We start from the raw sequence: 14,181 nt of genomic DNA on the forward strand, positions 1-14,181 counted from the left end.
CTCATACTGTATATAGGAGGCTATGTGGGGGCTCATACTGTATATAGGGGGCTATGTGGGGATCAAACTGTATATAGGAGGCTATGTGGGGGCTCATACTGTATATAGGAGGCTATGTGGGGCTCATACTGTATATAGGAGCCTATGTGGGGTCTCATGCTGTATATAGGAGGCTATGTGGGGCTCATACTGTATATAGAAGGCTATGTGGAGGCTCATACTGTATATAGAAGGCTATGTGGGGTCTCATGCTGTATATAGGAGCCTATGTGGGGTCTCATGCTGTATATAGGAGGCTATGTGGGGCTCATACTGTATATAGGAAGCTATGTGGGGTCTCATGCTGTATATAGGAGGCTATGTGGGGCTCATACTGTATATAGGATGCTATGTGGGGCTCATGCTGTATATAGGAAGCTATGTGGGGGCTCATACTGTATATAGGGGGCTATGTGGGGATCATACTGTATATAGGGGGCTATGTGGGGGCTCATACTGTATATAGGAGGCTGTGTGGGGGCTCATACTGTATATAGGAGGCTATGTGGGGGCTCATGCTGTATATATGGGGCTATGTGGAGGCTCATGCTGTATATAGGGGGCTATGTGGGGGCTCATGCTGTATATAGGGGGCTATGTGGGGGCTCATGCTGTATATAGGGGGCTATATGGAGGCTCATGCTGTATATAGGAGGCTATGTGAGGGCTCATGCTGTATATAGGGGGCTATGTGGAGGCTCATGCTGTATATAGGGGGCTATGTGGGGGCTCATGCTGTATATAGGGGGCTTTGTGTGGGTTCATACTGTATATAGGAGGCTATGTGGGGGCTCATGCTGTATATAGGGGGCTATGTGGAGGCTCATGCTGTATATAGGGGGCTATGTGGGGGCTCATGCTGTATATAGGGGGCTATGTGGGGGCTCATACTGTATATAGGGGGCTATGTGGAGGCTCATGCTGTATATAGGGGGCTATGTGGGGGCTCATGCTGTATAAAGGGGGCTATGTGGAGGCACATGCTGTATATAGGGGGCTATGTGGGACTCATACTGTATATAGGAGGCTATGTGGAGGCTCATGCTGTATATAGGGGGCTATGTGGGGGCTCATACTGTATATAGGAGGCTATGTGGGGGCTCATACTGTATATAGGGGGCTATGTGGAGGCTCATGCTGTATATAGGGGGCTATGTGGGGGCTCATGCTGTATAAAGGGGGCTATGTGGAGGCACATGCAGTATATAGGGGGCTATGTGGAGGCACATGCTGTATATAGGGGGCTATGTGGGGGCTCATGCTGTATATAGGGGGCTATGTGGGGGCTCATACTGTATATAGGGGGCTATGTGGAGGCTCATGTTGTATATAGGGGGCTATGTGGGGGCTCATGCTGTATAAAGGGGGCTATGTGGAGGCACATGCTGTATATAGGGGGCTATGTGGGACTCATACTGTATATAGAAGGCTATGTGGGGTCTCATGCTGTATATAGGAGCCTATGTGGGGTCTCATGCTGTATATAGGAGGCTATGTGGGGCTCATACTGTATATAGGAAGCTATGTGGGGTCTCATGCTGTATATAGGAGGCTATGTGGGGCTCATACTGTATATAGGATGCTATGTGGGGCTCATGCTGTATATAGGAGGCTATGTGGGGCTCATACTGTATATAGAAGGCTATGTGGGGGCTCATACTGTATATAGGGGGCTATGTGGGGATCATACTGTATATAGGGGGCTATGTGGGGGCTCATACTGTATATAGGAGGCTGTGTGGGGGCTCATACTGTATATAGGAGGCTATGTGGGGGCTCATACTGTATATAGGGGGCTATGTGGAGGCTCATGCTGTATATAGGGGGCTATGTGGGGGCTCATGCTGTATATAGGGGGCTATGTGGGGGCTCATGCTGTATATAGGGGGCTATATGGAGGCTCATGCTGTATATAGGAGGCTATGTGAGGGCTCATGCTGTATATAGGGGGCTATGTGGAGGCTCATGCTGTATATAGGGGGCTATGTGGGGGCTCATGCTGTATATAGGGGGCTTTGCGTGGGTTCATACTGTATATAGGAAGCTATGTGGGGGCTCATGCTGTATATAGGGGGCTATGTGGGACTCATACTGTATATAGAAGGCTATGTGGAGGCTCATACTGTATATAGAAGGCTATGTGGGGTCTCATGCTGTATATAGGAGCCTATGTGGGGTCTCATGCTGTATATAGGAGGCTATGTGGGGCTCATACTGTATATAGGAAGCTATGTGGGGTCTCATGCTGTATATAGGAGGCTATGTGGGGCTCATACTGTATATAGGATGCTATGTGGGGCTCATGCTGTATATAGGAGGCTATGTGGGGCTCATACTGTATATAGAAGGCTATGTGGGGGCTCATACTGTATATAGGGGGCTATGTGGGGCTCATACTGTATATAGAAGGCTATGTGGGGGCTCATACTGTATATAGGGGGCTATGTGGGGATCATACTGTATATAGGGGGCTATGTGGGGGCTCATACTGTATATAGGAGGCTGTGTGGGGGCTCATACTGTATATAGGAGGCTATGTGGGGGCTCATACTGTATATAGGGGGCTATGTGGAGGCTCATGCTGTATATAGGGGGCTATGTGGGGGCTCATGCTGTATATAGGGGGCTATGTGGGGGCTCATGCTGTATATAGGGGGCTATATGGAGGCTCATGCTGTATATAGGAGGCTATGTAAGGGCTCATGCTGTATATAGGGGGCTATGTGGAGGCTCATGCTGTATATAGGGGGCTATGTGGGGGCTCATGCTGTATATAGGGGGCTTTGCGTGGGTTCATACTGTATATAGGAGGCTATGTGGGGGCTCATGCTGTATATAGGGGGCTATGTGGGGGCTCATGCTGTATATAGGGGGCTATGTGGGGGCTCATACTGTATATAGGGGGCTATGTGGAGGCTCATGCTGTATATAGGGGGCTATGTGGGGGCTCATGCTGTATAAAGGGGGCTATTTGGAGGCACATGCTGTATATAGGGGGCTATGTGGGACTCATACTGTATATAGGAGGCTATGTGGAGGCTCATGCTGTATATAGGGGGCTATGTGGGGGCTCATACTGTATATAGGAGGCTATGTGGGGGCTCATACTGTATATAGGGGGCTATGTGGAGGCTCATGCTGTATATAGGGGGCTATGTGGGGGCTCATGCTGTATTAAGGGGGCTATGTGGAGGCACATGCAGTATATAGGGGGCTATGTGGAGGCACATGCAGTATATAGGGGGCTATGTGGGGGCTCATGCTGTATATAGGGGGCTATGTGGGGGCTCATACTGTATATAGGGGGCTATGTGGAGGCTCATGCTGTATATAGGGGGCTATGTGGGGGCTCATGCTGTATAAAGGGGCCTATGTGGAGGCACATGCTGTATATAGGGGGCTATGTGGGACTCATACTGTATATAGGAGGCTATGTGGAGGCTCATGCTGTATATAGGGGGCTATGTGGGGGCTCATACTGTATATAGGAGGCTATGTGGGGGCTCATACTGTATATAGGGGGCTATGTGGAGGCTCATGCTGTATATAGGGGGCTATGTGGGGGCTCATGCTGTATAAAGGGGGCTATGTGGAGGCACATGATGTATATAGGGGGCTATGTGGGACTCATACTGTATATAGAAGGCTATGTGGAAGCTCATACTGTATATAGAAGGCTATGTGGGGTCTCATGCTGTATATAGGAGCCTATGTGGGGTCTCATGCTGTATATAGGAGGCTATGTGGGGCTCATACTGTATATAGGAAGCTATGTGGGGTCTCATGCTGTATATAGGAGGCTATGTGGGGCTCATACTGTATATAGGATGCTATGTGGGGCTCATGCTGTATATAGGAGGCTATGTGGGGCTCATACTGTATATAGAAGGCTATGTGGGGGCTCATACTGTATATAGGGGGCTATGTGGGGATCATACTGTATATAGGGGGCTATGTGGGGGCTCATACTGTATATATGAGGCTGTGTGGGGGCTCATACTGTATATAGGAGGCTATGTGGGGGCTCATACTGTATATAGGGGGCTATGTGGAGGCTCATGCTGTATATAGGGGGCTATGTGGGGGCTCATGCTGTATATAGGGGGCTATGTGGGGGCTCATGCTGTATATAGGGGGCTATATGGAGGCTCATGCTGTATATAGGAGGCTATGTGAGGGCTCATGCTGTATATAGGGGGCTATGTGGAGGCTCATGCTGTATATAGGGGGCTATGTGGGGGCTCATGCTGTATATAGGGGGCTTTGCGTGGGTTCATACTGTATATAGGAGGCTATGTGGGGGCTCATGCTGTATATAGGGGGCTATATGGAGGCTCATGCTGTATATAGGGGGCTATGTGGGGGCTCATGCTGTATATAGGGGGCTATGTGGGGGCTCATACTGTATATAGGGGGCTATGTGGAGGCTCATGCTGTATATAGGGGGCTATGTGGGGGCTCATGCTGTATAAAGGGGGCTATGTGGAGGCACATGCTGTATATAGGGGGCTATGTGGGACTCATACTGTATATAGGAGGCTATGTGGAGGCTCATGCTGTATATAGGAGGCTATGTGGGGGCTCATACTGTATATAGGAGGCTATGTGGAGGCTCATGCTGTATATAGGGGGCTATGTGGGGGCTCATACTGTATATAGGAGGCTATGTGGGGGCTCATACTGTATATAGGGGGCTATGTGGAGGCTCATGCTGTATATAGGGGGCTATGTGGGGGCTCATGCTGTATTAAGGGGGCTATGTGGAGGCACATGCAGTATATAGGGGGCTATGTGGAGGCACATGCAGTATATAGGGGGCTATGTGGGGGCTCATGCTGTATATAGGGGGCTATGTGGGGGCTCATACTGTATATAGGGGGCTATGTGGAGGCTCATGCTGTATATAGGGGGCTATGTGGGGGCTCATGCTGTATAAAGGGGGCTATGTGGAGGCACATGCTGTATATAGGGGGCTATGTGGGACTCATACTGTATATAGGAGGCTATGTGGAGGCTCATGCTGTATATAGGGGGCTATGTGGGAGCTCATACTGTATATAGGAGGCTATGTGGGGGCTCATACTGTATATAGGGGGCTATGTGGAGGCTCATGCTGTATATAGGGGGCTATGTGGGGGCTCATGCTGTATAAAGGGGGCTATGTGGGGGCTCATGCTGTATATAAGGGGCTATGTGGGACTCATACTGTATATAGAAGGCTATGTGGAGGCTCATGCTGTATATAGGGGGCTATGTGGGGGCTCATACTGTATATAGGAGGCTATGTGGGGGCTCATGCTGTATAAAGGGGGCTATGTGGAGGCACATGCTGTATATAGGGGGCTATGTGGGACTCATACTGTATATAGGAGGCTATGTGGAGGCTCATGCTGTATATAGGGGGCTATGTGGGGGCTCATACTGTATATAGGAGGCTATGTGGGGGCTCATGCTGTATATAGGGGGCTATATGGGGGCTCATGCTGTATATAGGGGGCTATGTGGAGGCTCATGCTGTATAAAGGGGGCTATGTGGGGGCTTATGCTGTATATAGGGGGCTATGTGGAGGCTCATGCTGTATATAGGGGGCTATGTGGGGGCTCATGCTGTATATACGGGCTATGTGGAGGCTCATGCTGTATATAGGGGGCTATGTGGAGGCTCATGCTGTATAAAGGGGGCTATGTGGAGGCACATGCTGTATATAGGGGGCTATGTGGGGGCTCATACTGTATATAGGAGGCTATGTGAGGGCTCATGCTGTATATAGGGGGCTATATGGAGGCTCATGCTGTATATAGGGGGCTATGTGGAGGCTCATGCTGTATAAAGGGGGCTATGTGGGGGCTCATACTGTATATAGGAGGCTATATGGAGGCTCATGCTGTATATAGGGGGCTATGTGGAGGCTCATGCTGTATATAGAGGGCTATGTGGGGGCTCATACTGTATATAGGAGGCTATATGGAGGCTCATGCTGTATATAGGGGGCTATGTGGAGGCTCATGCTGTATATAGGGGGCTATGTGGAGGCTCATGCTGTATAAAGGGGGCTATGTGGAGGCACATGCTGTATATAGGGGGCTATGTGGAGGCTCATGCTGTATATAGGGGGCTATGTGGAGGCTCATGCTGTATATAGGGGGCTATGTGGAGGCTCATGCTGTATATAGGGGGCTATGTGGAGGCTCATGCTGTATAAAGGGGGCTATGTGGGGGCTCATGCTGTATATAGGAGGCTATGTGGAGGCTCATGCTGTATATAGGGGGCTATGTGGGGGCTCATGCTGTATATACGGGCTATGTGGAGGCTCATGCTGTATATAGGGGGCTATGTGGGGGCTCATGCTGTATATACGGGCTATGTGGAGGCTCATGCTGTATATAGGGGGCTATGTGGAGGCTCATGCTGTATAAAGGGGGCTATGTGGAGGCACATGCTGTATATAGGGGGCTATGTGGGGGCTCATACTGTATATAGGAGGCTATGTGAGGGCTCATGCTGTATATAGGGGGCTATATGGAGGCTCATGCTGTATATAGGGGGCTATGTGGAGGCTCATGCTGTATAAAGGGGGCTATGTGGGGGCTCATACTGTATATAGGAGGCTATATGGAGGCTCATGCTGTATATAGGGGGCTATGTGGAGGCTCATGCTGTATATAGGGGGCTATGTGGGGGCTCATACTGTATATAGGAGGCTATATGGAGGCTCATACTGTATATAGGGGGCTATGTGGAGGCTCATGCTGTATATAGGGGGCTATGTGGGGGCTCATACTGTATATAGGGGGCTATGTGGAGGCTCATGCTGTTTATAGGGGGCTATGTGGAGGCTCATGCTGTATATAGGGGGCTATGTGGAGGCACATGCTGTATATAGGAAGCTAAGTTGGATCAGTATGTTGATCACATGACCTATCACATGACGGCAGCAGAGCCGGCGCTGGAGCTGGGACTGACAAGTAGTAAGATCTTGGGAGACGTAAGGACAAAGGCCAGTTCATAATGATTGAGCCATGACGCAGCATTAGATGGCAATGTCTATATGAGTCGCAGCCTCAGCGCTCGGGGTCTGGGCTCGGTGACCACCAAACATAAGGTAAGAGGGGACGCGTCTGACACTTATGTACAATCAACTTTCTAAGGTAGTAATGATCCATAATATAACCCTGACCGGTAACAGTGCGCCGCCTGAGCCGTGACGCCGGCCCGGAATATATCCACCGAGGATTTATGTGGAAAGTTCTGCCGCTCGTCCTCGACTCAGAGTCAGATTTACTCTCCAGTTTTCCTGTTCAGAAATGTCTCTGACAATAAATCAGAGGAGAATATTACATCTATACAGCCACCGATAGATTATACAGCAAGGACGACGCGCTCCGAGGAGAAATCATCTGTACATGCCAAATGTGTCACCTGAAGATATAACCAAGATAGTGCTCTCACCACCTGAAATACTCTGTGCTCCTGGGACCTGCGCCTTCCTCTGTATCTCTGTGTCCTTCTATAAGATAAGTGCCCTGCCCTCCTGAAATACTCTGTGCTGCTGGGACCTGCTCCTTCTTCTGTATCACTGTGTCCTCCTATAAGATCAGTGTTCTCCTCTCCTGAAATACTCTGTGCTGCTGGGACCTGCTCCTTCCTCTATGTATCTCTGTGTGTTCCTATAAGATCAATGCTCTCCTCTCCCGAAATACTCTGTGCTGCTGGGACCTGCTCCTTCCTCTATGTATCTCTGTGTCCTCCTATAAGATCAGTGCTCTCCTCTCCCGAAATACTCTGTGCTGCTGGGACCTGCTACTTCCTCTATGTATCTCTGTGTCTTCCTATAAAGATCAGTGCTCTCCTCTCCTGAAATACTCTGTGCTGCTGGGTCCTGCTCCTTCCTCTGTATCTCTGTGACCTTCTATAAGATCAGTGCTCTCTTCTCCTGAAATACTCTGTGCTGCTGGGACCTGCTCCTTCCTCTGTATCTCTGTGACCTCCTATAAGATCAGTGTTCTCCTCTCCTGAAATACTCTGTGCTGCTGGGACCTGCTCCTTCCTCTATGTATCTCTGCGTCCTCCTATAAGTTCAGTGCTCTCCTCTCCTGAAATACTCTGTGCTGCTGGGACCTGCTCCTTCCTCTGTATCTCTGTGTCCTCCTATAAGATCAGTGCTCTTCTCTCCTGAAATACTCTGTGCTGCTGGGACCTGCTCCTTCTTCTGTATCACTGTGTCCTCCTATAAGATCAGTGTTCTCCTCTCCTGAAATACTCTGTGCTGCTGGGACCTGCTCCTTCCTCTATGTATCTCTGTGTGTTCCTATAAGATCAATGCTCTCCTCTCCCGAAATACTCTGTGCTGCTGGGACCTGCTCCTTCCTCTATGTATCTCTGTGTCCTCCTAGAGGATCAGTGCTCTCCTCTCCCGAAATACTCTGTGCTGCTGGGTCCTGCTCCTTCCTCTATGTATCTCTGTGTCTTCCTATAAAGATCAGTGCTCTCCTCTCCTGAAATACTCTGTGCTGCTGGGTCCTGCTCCTTCCTCTGTATCTCTGTGACCTTCTATAAGATCAGTGCTCTCTTCTCCTGAAATACTCTGTGCTGCTGGGACCTGCTCCTTCCTCTGTATCTCTGTGACCTCCTATAAGATCAGTGTTCTCCTCTCCTGAAACACTCTGTGCTGCTGGGACCTGCTCCTTCCTCTATGTATCTCTGTGTCCTCCTATAAGTTCAGTGCTCTCCTCTCCTGAAATACTCTGTGCTGCTGGGACCTGCTCCTTCCTCTGTATCTCTGTGTCCTCCTATAAGATCAGTGCTCTTCTCTCCTGAAATACTCTGTGCTGCTGGGACCTGATCCTTCCTCTGTATCTCTGTGTCCTCCTATAAGATCAGTGTTCTCCTCTCCTGAAATACTCTGTGCTGCTGGGACCTGCTCCTTCCTCTATGTATCTTTGTGTGTTCCTATAAGATCAGTGTTCTCCTCTCCTGAAACACTCTGTGCTGCTGGGACCTGCTCCTTCCTCTATGTATCTCTGTGTCCTCCTATAAGTTCAGTGCTCTCCTCTCCTGAAATACTCTGTGCTGCTGGGACCTGCTCCTTCCTCTGTATCTCTGTGTCCTCCTATAAGATCAGTGCTCTTCTCTCCTGAAATACTCTGTGCTGCTGGGGCCTGCTCCTTCCTCTGTATCTCTGTGTCCTCATATAAGATCAGTGCTCTCCTCTCCTGAAATACTCTGTGCTGCTGGGACCTGCGCCTTCCTCTGTATCTCTGTGTCCTCCTATAAGATCAGTGCTCTTCTCTCCTGAAATACTCTGTGCTGCTGGGACCTGCTCCTTCCTCTGTATCTCTGTGTCCTCCTATAAGATCAGTGTTCTCCTCTCCTGAAATACTCTGTGCTGCTGGGACCTGCTCCTTCCTCTATGTATCTTTGTGTGTTCCTATAAGATCAATGCTCTCCTCTCCTGAAATACTCTGTGCTGCTGGGACCTGCTCCTTCCTCTGTATCTCTGTGTCCTCATATAAGATCAGTGTTCTCCTCTCCTGAAATACTCTGTGCTGCTGGGACCTGCTCCTTCCTCTATGTATCTCTGTGACCTCCTATAAGATCAGTGCTCTCTTGTCCTGAAATACTCTGTGCTGCTGGGACCTGCTCCTTCCTCTATGTATCTCTGTATCCTCCTGTAAGATCAGTGCTCTCCTCTCCTGAAATACTCTGTGCTGCTGAGACTTGTTCCTTCTTCTGTATCACTGTGTCCTCCTATAAGATCAGTGTTCTCCTTTCCTGAAATACTCTGTGCTGCTGGGACCTGCTCCTTCCTCTATGTATCTCTGTGTGTTCCTATAAGATCAATGCTCTCCTCTCCCGAAATACTCTGTGCTGCTGGGTCCTGCTCCTTCCTCTATGTATCTCTGTGTCTTCCTATAAGATCAGTGCTCTCCTCTCCTGAAATACTCTGTGCTGCTGGGTCCTGCTCCTTCCTCTGTATCTCTGTGACCTCCTATAAGATCAGTGCTCTCTTCTCCTGAAATACTCTGTGCTGCTGGGACCTGCTCCTTCCTCTGTATCTCTGTGACCTCCTATAAGATCAGTGTTCTCCTCTCCTGAAACACTCTGTGCTGCTGGGACCTGCTCCTTCCTCTATGTATCTCTGTGTCCTCCTATAAGTTCAGTGCTCTCCTCTCCTGAAATACTCTGTGCTGCTGGGACCTGCTCCTTCCTCTGTATCTCTGTGTCCTCCTATAAGATCAGTGCTCTTCTCTCCTGAAATACTCTGTGCTGCTGGGACCTGATCCTTCCTCTGTATCTCTGTGTCCTCCTATAAGATCAGTGTTCTCCTCTCCTGAAATACTCTGTGCTGCTGGGACCTGCTCCTTCCTCTATGTATCTTTGTGTGTTCCTATAAGATCAATGCTCTCCTCTCCTGAAATACTCTGTGCTGCTGGGACCTGCTCCTTCCTCTGTATCTCTGTGTCCTCATATAAGATCAGTGTTCTCCTCTCCTGAAATACTCTGTGCTGCTGGGACCTGCTCCTTCCTCTATGTATCTCTGTGACCTCCTATAAGATCAGTGCTCTCTTGTCCTGAAATACTCTGTGCTGCTGGGACCTGCTCCTTCTTCTGTATCACTGTGTCCTCCTATAAGATCAGTGTTCTCCTCTCCTGAAATACTCTGTGCTGCTGGGACCTGCTCCTTCTTCTGTATCACTGTGTCCTCCTATAAGATCAATGCTCTCCTCTCCCGAAATACTCTGTGCTGCGGGGTCCTGCTCCTTCCTCTGTATCTCTGTGACCTCCTATAAGATCAGTGCTCTCTTCTCCTGAAATACTCTGTGCTGCTGGGACCTGCTGCTTCCTCTGTATCTCTGTGTCCTCCTATAAGATCAGTGCTCTCCTCTCCTGAAATACTCTGTGCTGCTGGGACCTGCTCCTTCCTCTATGTATCTCTGTGTCCTCCTATAAGATCAGTGTTCTCCTCTCCTGAAACACTCTGTGCTGCTGGGACCTGCTCCTTCCTCTATGTATCTCTGTGTCCTCCTATAAGATCAGTGCTCTCCTCTCCTGAAATACTCTGTGCTGCTGGGACCTGCTCCTTCCTCTATGTATATCTGTGTCCTCCTATAAGTTCAGTGCTCTCCTCTCCTGAAATACTCTGTGCTGCTGGGTCCTGCTCCTTCCTCTATGTATCTCTGTGTCCTCCTATAAGATCAGTGCTCTTCTCTCCTGAAATACTCTGTGCTGCTGGGACCTGATCCTTCCTCTGTATCTCTGTGTCCTCCTATAAGATCAGTGCTCTCCTCTCCTGAAATACTCTGTGCTGCTGGGACCTGCTCCTTCCTCTATGTATCTTTGTGTGTTCCTATAAGATCAATGCTCTCCTCTCCTGAAATACTCTGTGCTGCTGGGTCCTGCTTCTTCCTCTGTATCTCTGTGTCCTCCTATAAGATCAGTGTTCTCCTCTCCTGAAACACTCTGTGCTGCTGGGACCTGCTCCTTCCTCTATGTATCTCTGTGTCCTCCTATAAGATCAGTGTTCTTCTCTCCTGAAATCCTCTGTGCTGCTGGGACCTGCTCCTTCCTCTATGTATCTTTGTGTGTTCCTATAAGATCAATGCTCTCCTCTCCTGAAATACTCTGTGCTGCTGGGTCCTGCTCCTTCCTCTATGTATCTCTGTGACCTCCTATAAGATCAGTGCTCTCCTCTCCTGAAATACTCTGTGCTGCTGGGACCTGCTCCTTGCTCTGTATCTCTGTGTCCTCCTATAAGATCAGTGCTCTCCTCTCCTGAAATACTCTGTGCTGCTGGGACCTGCTCCTTCCTCTGTATCTCTGTGACCTCCTATAAGATCAGCGCTCTCCTCTCCTGAAATACTCTGTGCTGCTGGGACCTGCTCCTTCCTCTGTATCTCTGTGTCCTCATATAAGATCAGTGTTCTCCTCTCCTGAAATACTCTGTGCTGCTGGGACCTGCTCCTTCCTCTATGTATCTCTGTGTCCTCCTATAAGATCAGTGTTCTCCTCTCCTGAAACACTCTGTGCTGCTGGGACCTGCTCCTTCCTCTATGTATCTCTGTGTCCTCCTATAAGATCAGTGTTCTCCTCTCCTGAAATACTCTGTGCTGCTGGGACCTGCTCCTTCCTCTATGTATCTCTGTGTCCTCCTATAAGATCAGTGTTCTCTCCTGAAATACTCTGTGCTGCTGGGACCTGCTCCTTCCTCTATGAATCTCTGTGTCCTCCTATAAGATCAGTGTTCTTCTCTCCTGAAATACTCTGTGCTGCTGGGACCTGCTCCTTCCTCTATGTATCTCTGTGTCCTCCTATAAGATCAGTGTTCTCTCCTGAAATACTCTGTGCTGCTGGGACCTGCTCCTTCCTCTATGAATCTCTGTGTCCTCCTATAAGATCAGTGCTCTCCTCTCCTGAAATACTCTGTGCTGCTGGGACCTGCTCCTTCCTCTATGTATCTCTGTGTCCTCCTATAAGATCAGTGTTCTTCTCTCCTGAAATACTCTGTGCTGCTGGGACCTGCTCCTTCCTCTATGTATCTCTGTGTCCTCCTATAAGATCAGTGCTCTCCTCTCCTGAAACACTCTGTGCTGCTGGGACCTGCTCCTTCCTCTATGTATCTCTGTGTCCTCCTATAAGATCAGTGCTCTCCTCTCCTGAAACACTCTGTGCTGCTGGGACCTGCTCCTTCCTCTATGTATCTCTGTGTCCTCCTATAAGATCAGTGCTCTCCTCTCCTGAAACACTCTGTGCTGCTGGGACCTGCTGCTTCCTCTATGTATCTCTGTGTCCTCCTATAAGATCAGTGTTCTCCTCTCCTGAAATACTCTGTGCTGCTGGGACCTGCTCCTTCCTCTATGTATCTCTGTGTCCTCCTATAAGATCAGTGTTCTTCTCTCCTGAAATACTCTGTGCTGCTGGGACCTGCTCCTTCCTCTGTATCTCTGTGTCCTCTTATAAGATCAGTGCTCTCCTCTCCTGAAATACTCTGTGCTGCTGGGACCTGCTCCTTCCTCTATGTATCTCTGTGTCCTCCTATAAGATCAGTGCTCTCCTCTCCTGAAATACTCTGTGCTGCTGGGACCTGCTCCTTCCTCTATGTATCTCTGTGTCCTCCTATAAGATCAGTGTTCTTCTCTCCTGAAATACTCTGTGCTGCTGGGACCTGCTCCTTCCTCTATGTATCTCTGTGTCCTCCTATAAGATCAGTACTCTCCTCTCCTGAAATACTCTGTGCTGCTGGGACCTGCTCCTTCCTCTATGTATCTCTGTGTCCTCCTATAAGATCAGTGCTCTCCTCTCCTGAAATACTCTGTGCTGCTGGGACCTGCTCCTTCCTCTGTAACTCTGTGACCTCCTATAAGATCAGCGCTCTCGTCTCCTGAAATACTCTGTGCTGCTGGGACCTGCTCCTTCCTCTGTAACTCTGTGACCTCCTATAAGATCAGCGCTCTCCTCTCCTGAAATACTCTGTGCTGCTGGGTCCTGCTCCTTCCTCTATGTAACTCTGTGACCTCCTATAAGATCAGTTTTCTCCTCTCCTGAAATCCTCTGTGCTGCTGGGACCTGCTCCTTCCTCTGTATCTCTGTGTCCTCCTATAAGATCAGCGCTCTCCTCTCCTGAAATACTCTGTGCTGCTGGGTCCTGCTCCTTCCTCTGTATCTCTGTGTCCTCCTATAAGATCAGTGCTCTCCTCTCCTGAAATACTCTGTGCTGCTGGGTCCTGCTCCTTCCTCTATGTATCTCTGTGTCCTCCTATAAGATCAGCACTCTCCTCTCCTGAAATACTCTGTGCTGCTGGGTCCTGCTCCTTCCTCTATGTATCTCTGTGACCTCCTATAAGATCAGTGCTCTCCTCTCCTGAAATACTCTGTGCTGCTGGGACCTGCTCCTTCCTCTGTAACTCTGTGACCTCCTATAAGATCAGCGCTCTCGTCTCCTGAAATACTCTGTGCTGCTGGGACCTGCTCCTTCCTCTGTAACTCTGTGACCTCCTATAAGATCAGCGCTCTCCTCTCCTGAAATACTCTGTGCTGCTGGGTCCTGCTCCTTCCTCTATGTAACTCTGTGACCTCCTATAAGATCAGTTTTCTCCTCTCCTGAAATACTCTGTGCTGCTGGGACCTGCTCCTTCCTCTGTAT

This window comes from Anomaloglossus baeobatrachus, chromosome 5 (genome assembly GCF_048569485.1).
Source record: "Anomaloglossus baeobatrachus isolate aAnoBae1 chromosome 5, aAnoBae1.hap1, whole genome shotgun sequence".
In the NCBI taxonomy this organism is placed as follows: domain Eukaryota; kingdom Metazoa; phylum Chordata; class Amphibia; order Anura; family Aromobatidae; genus Anomaloglossus; species Anomaloglossus baeobatrachus.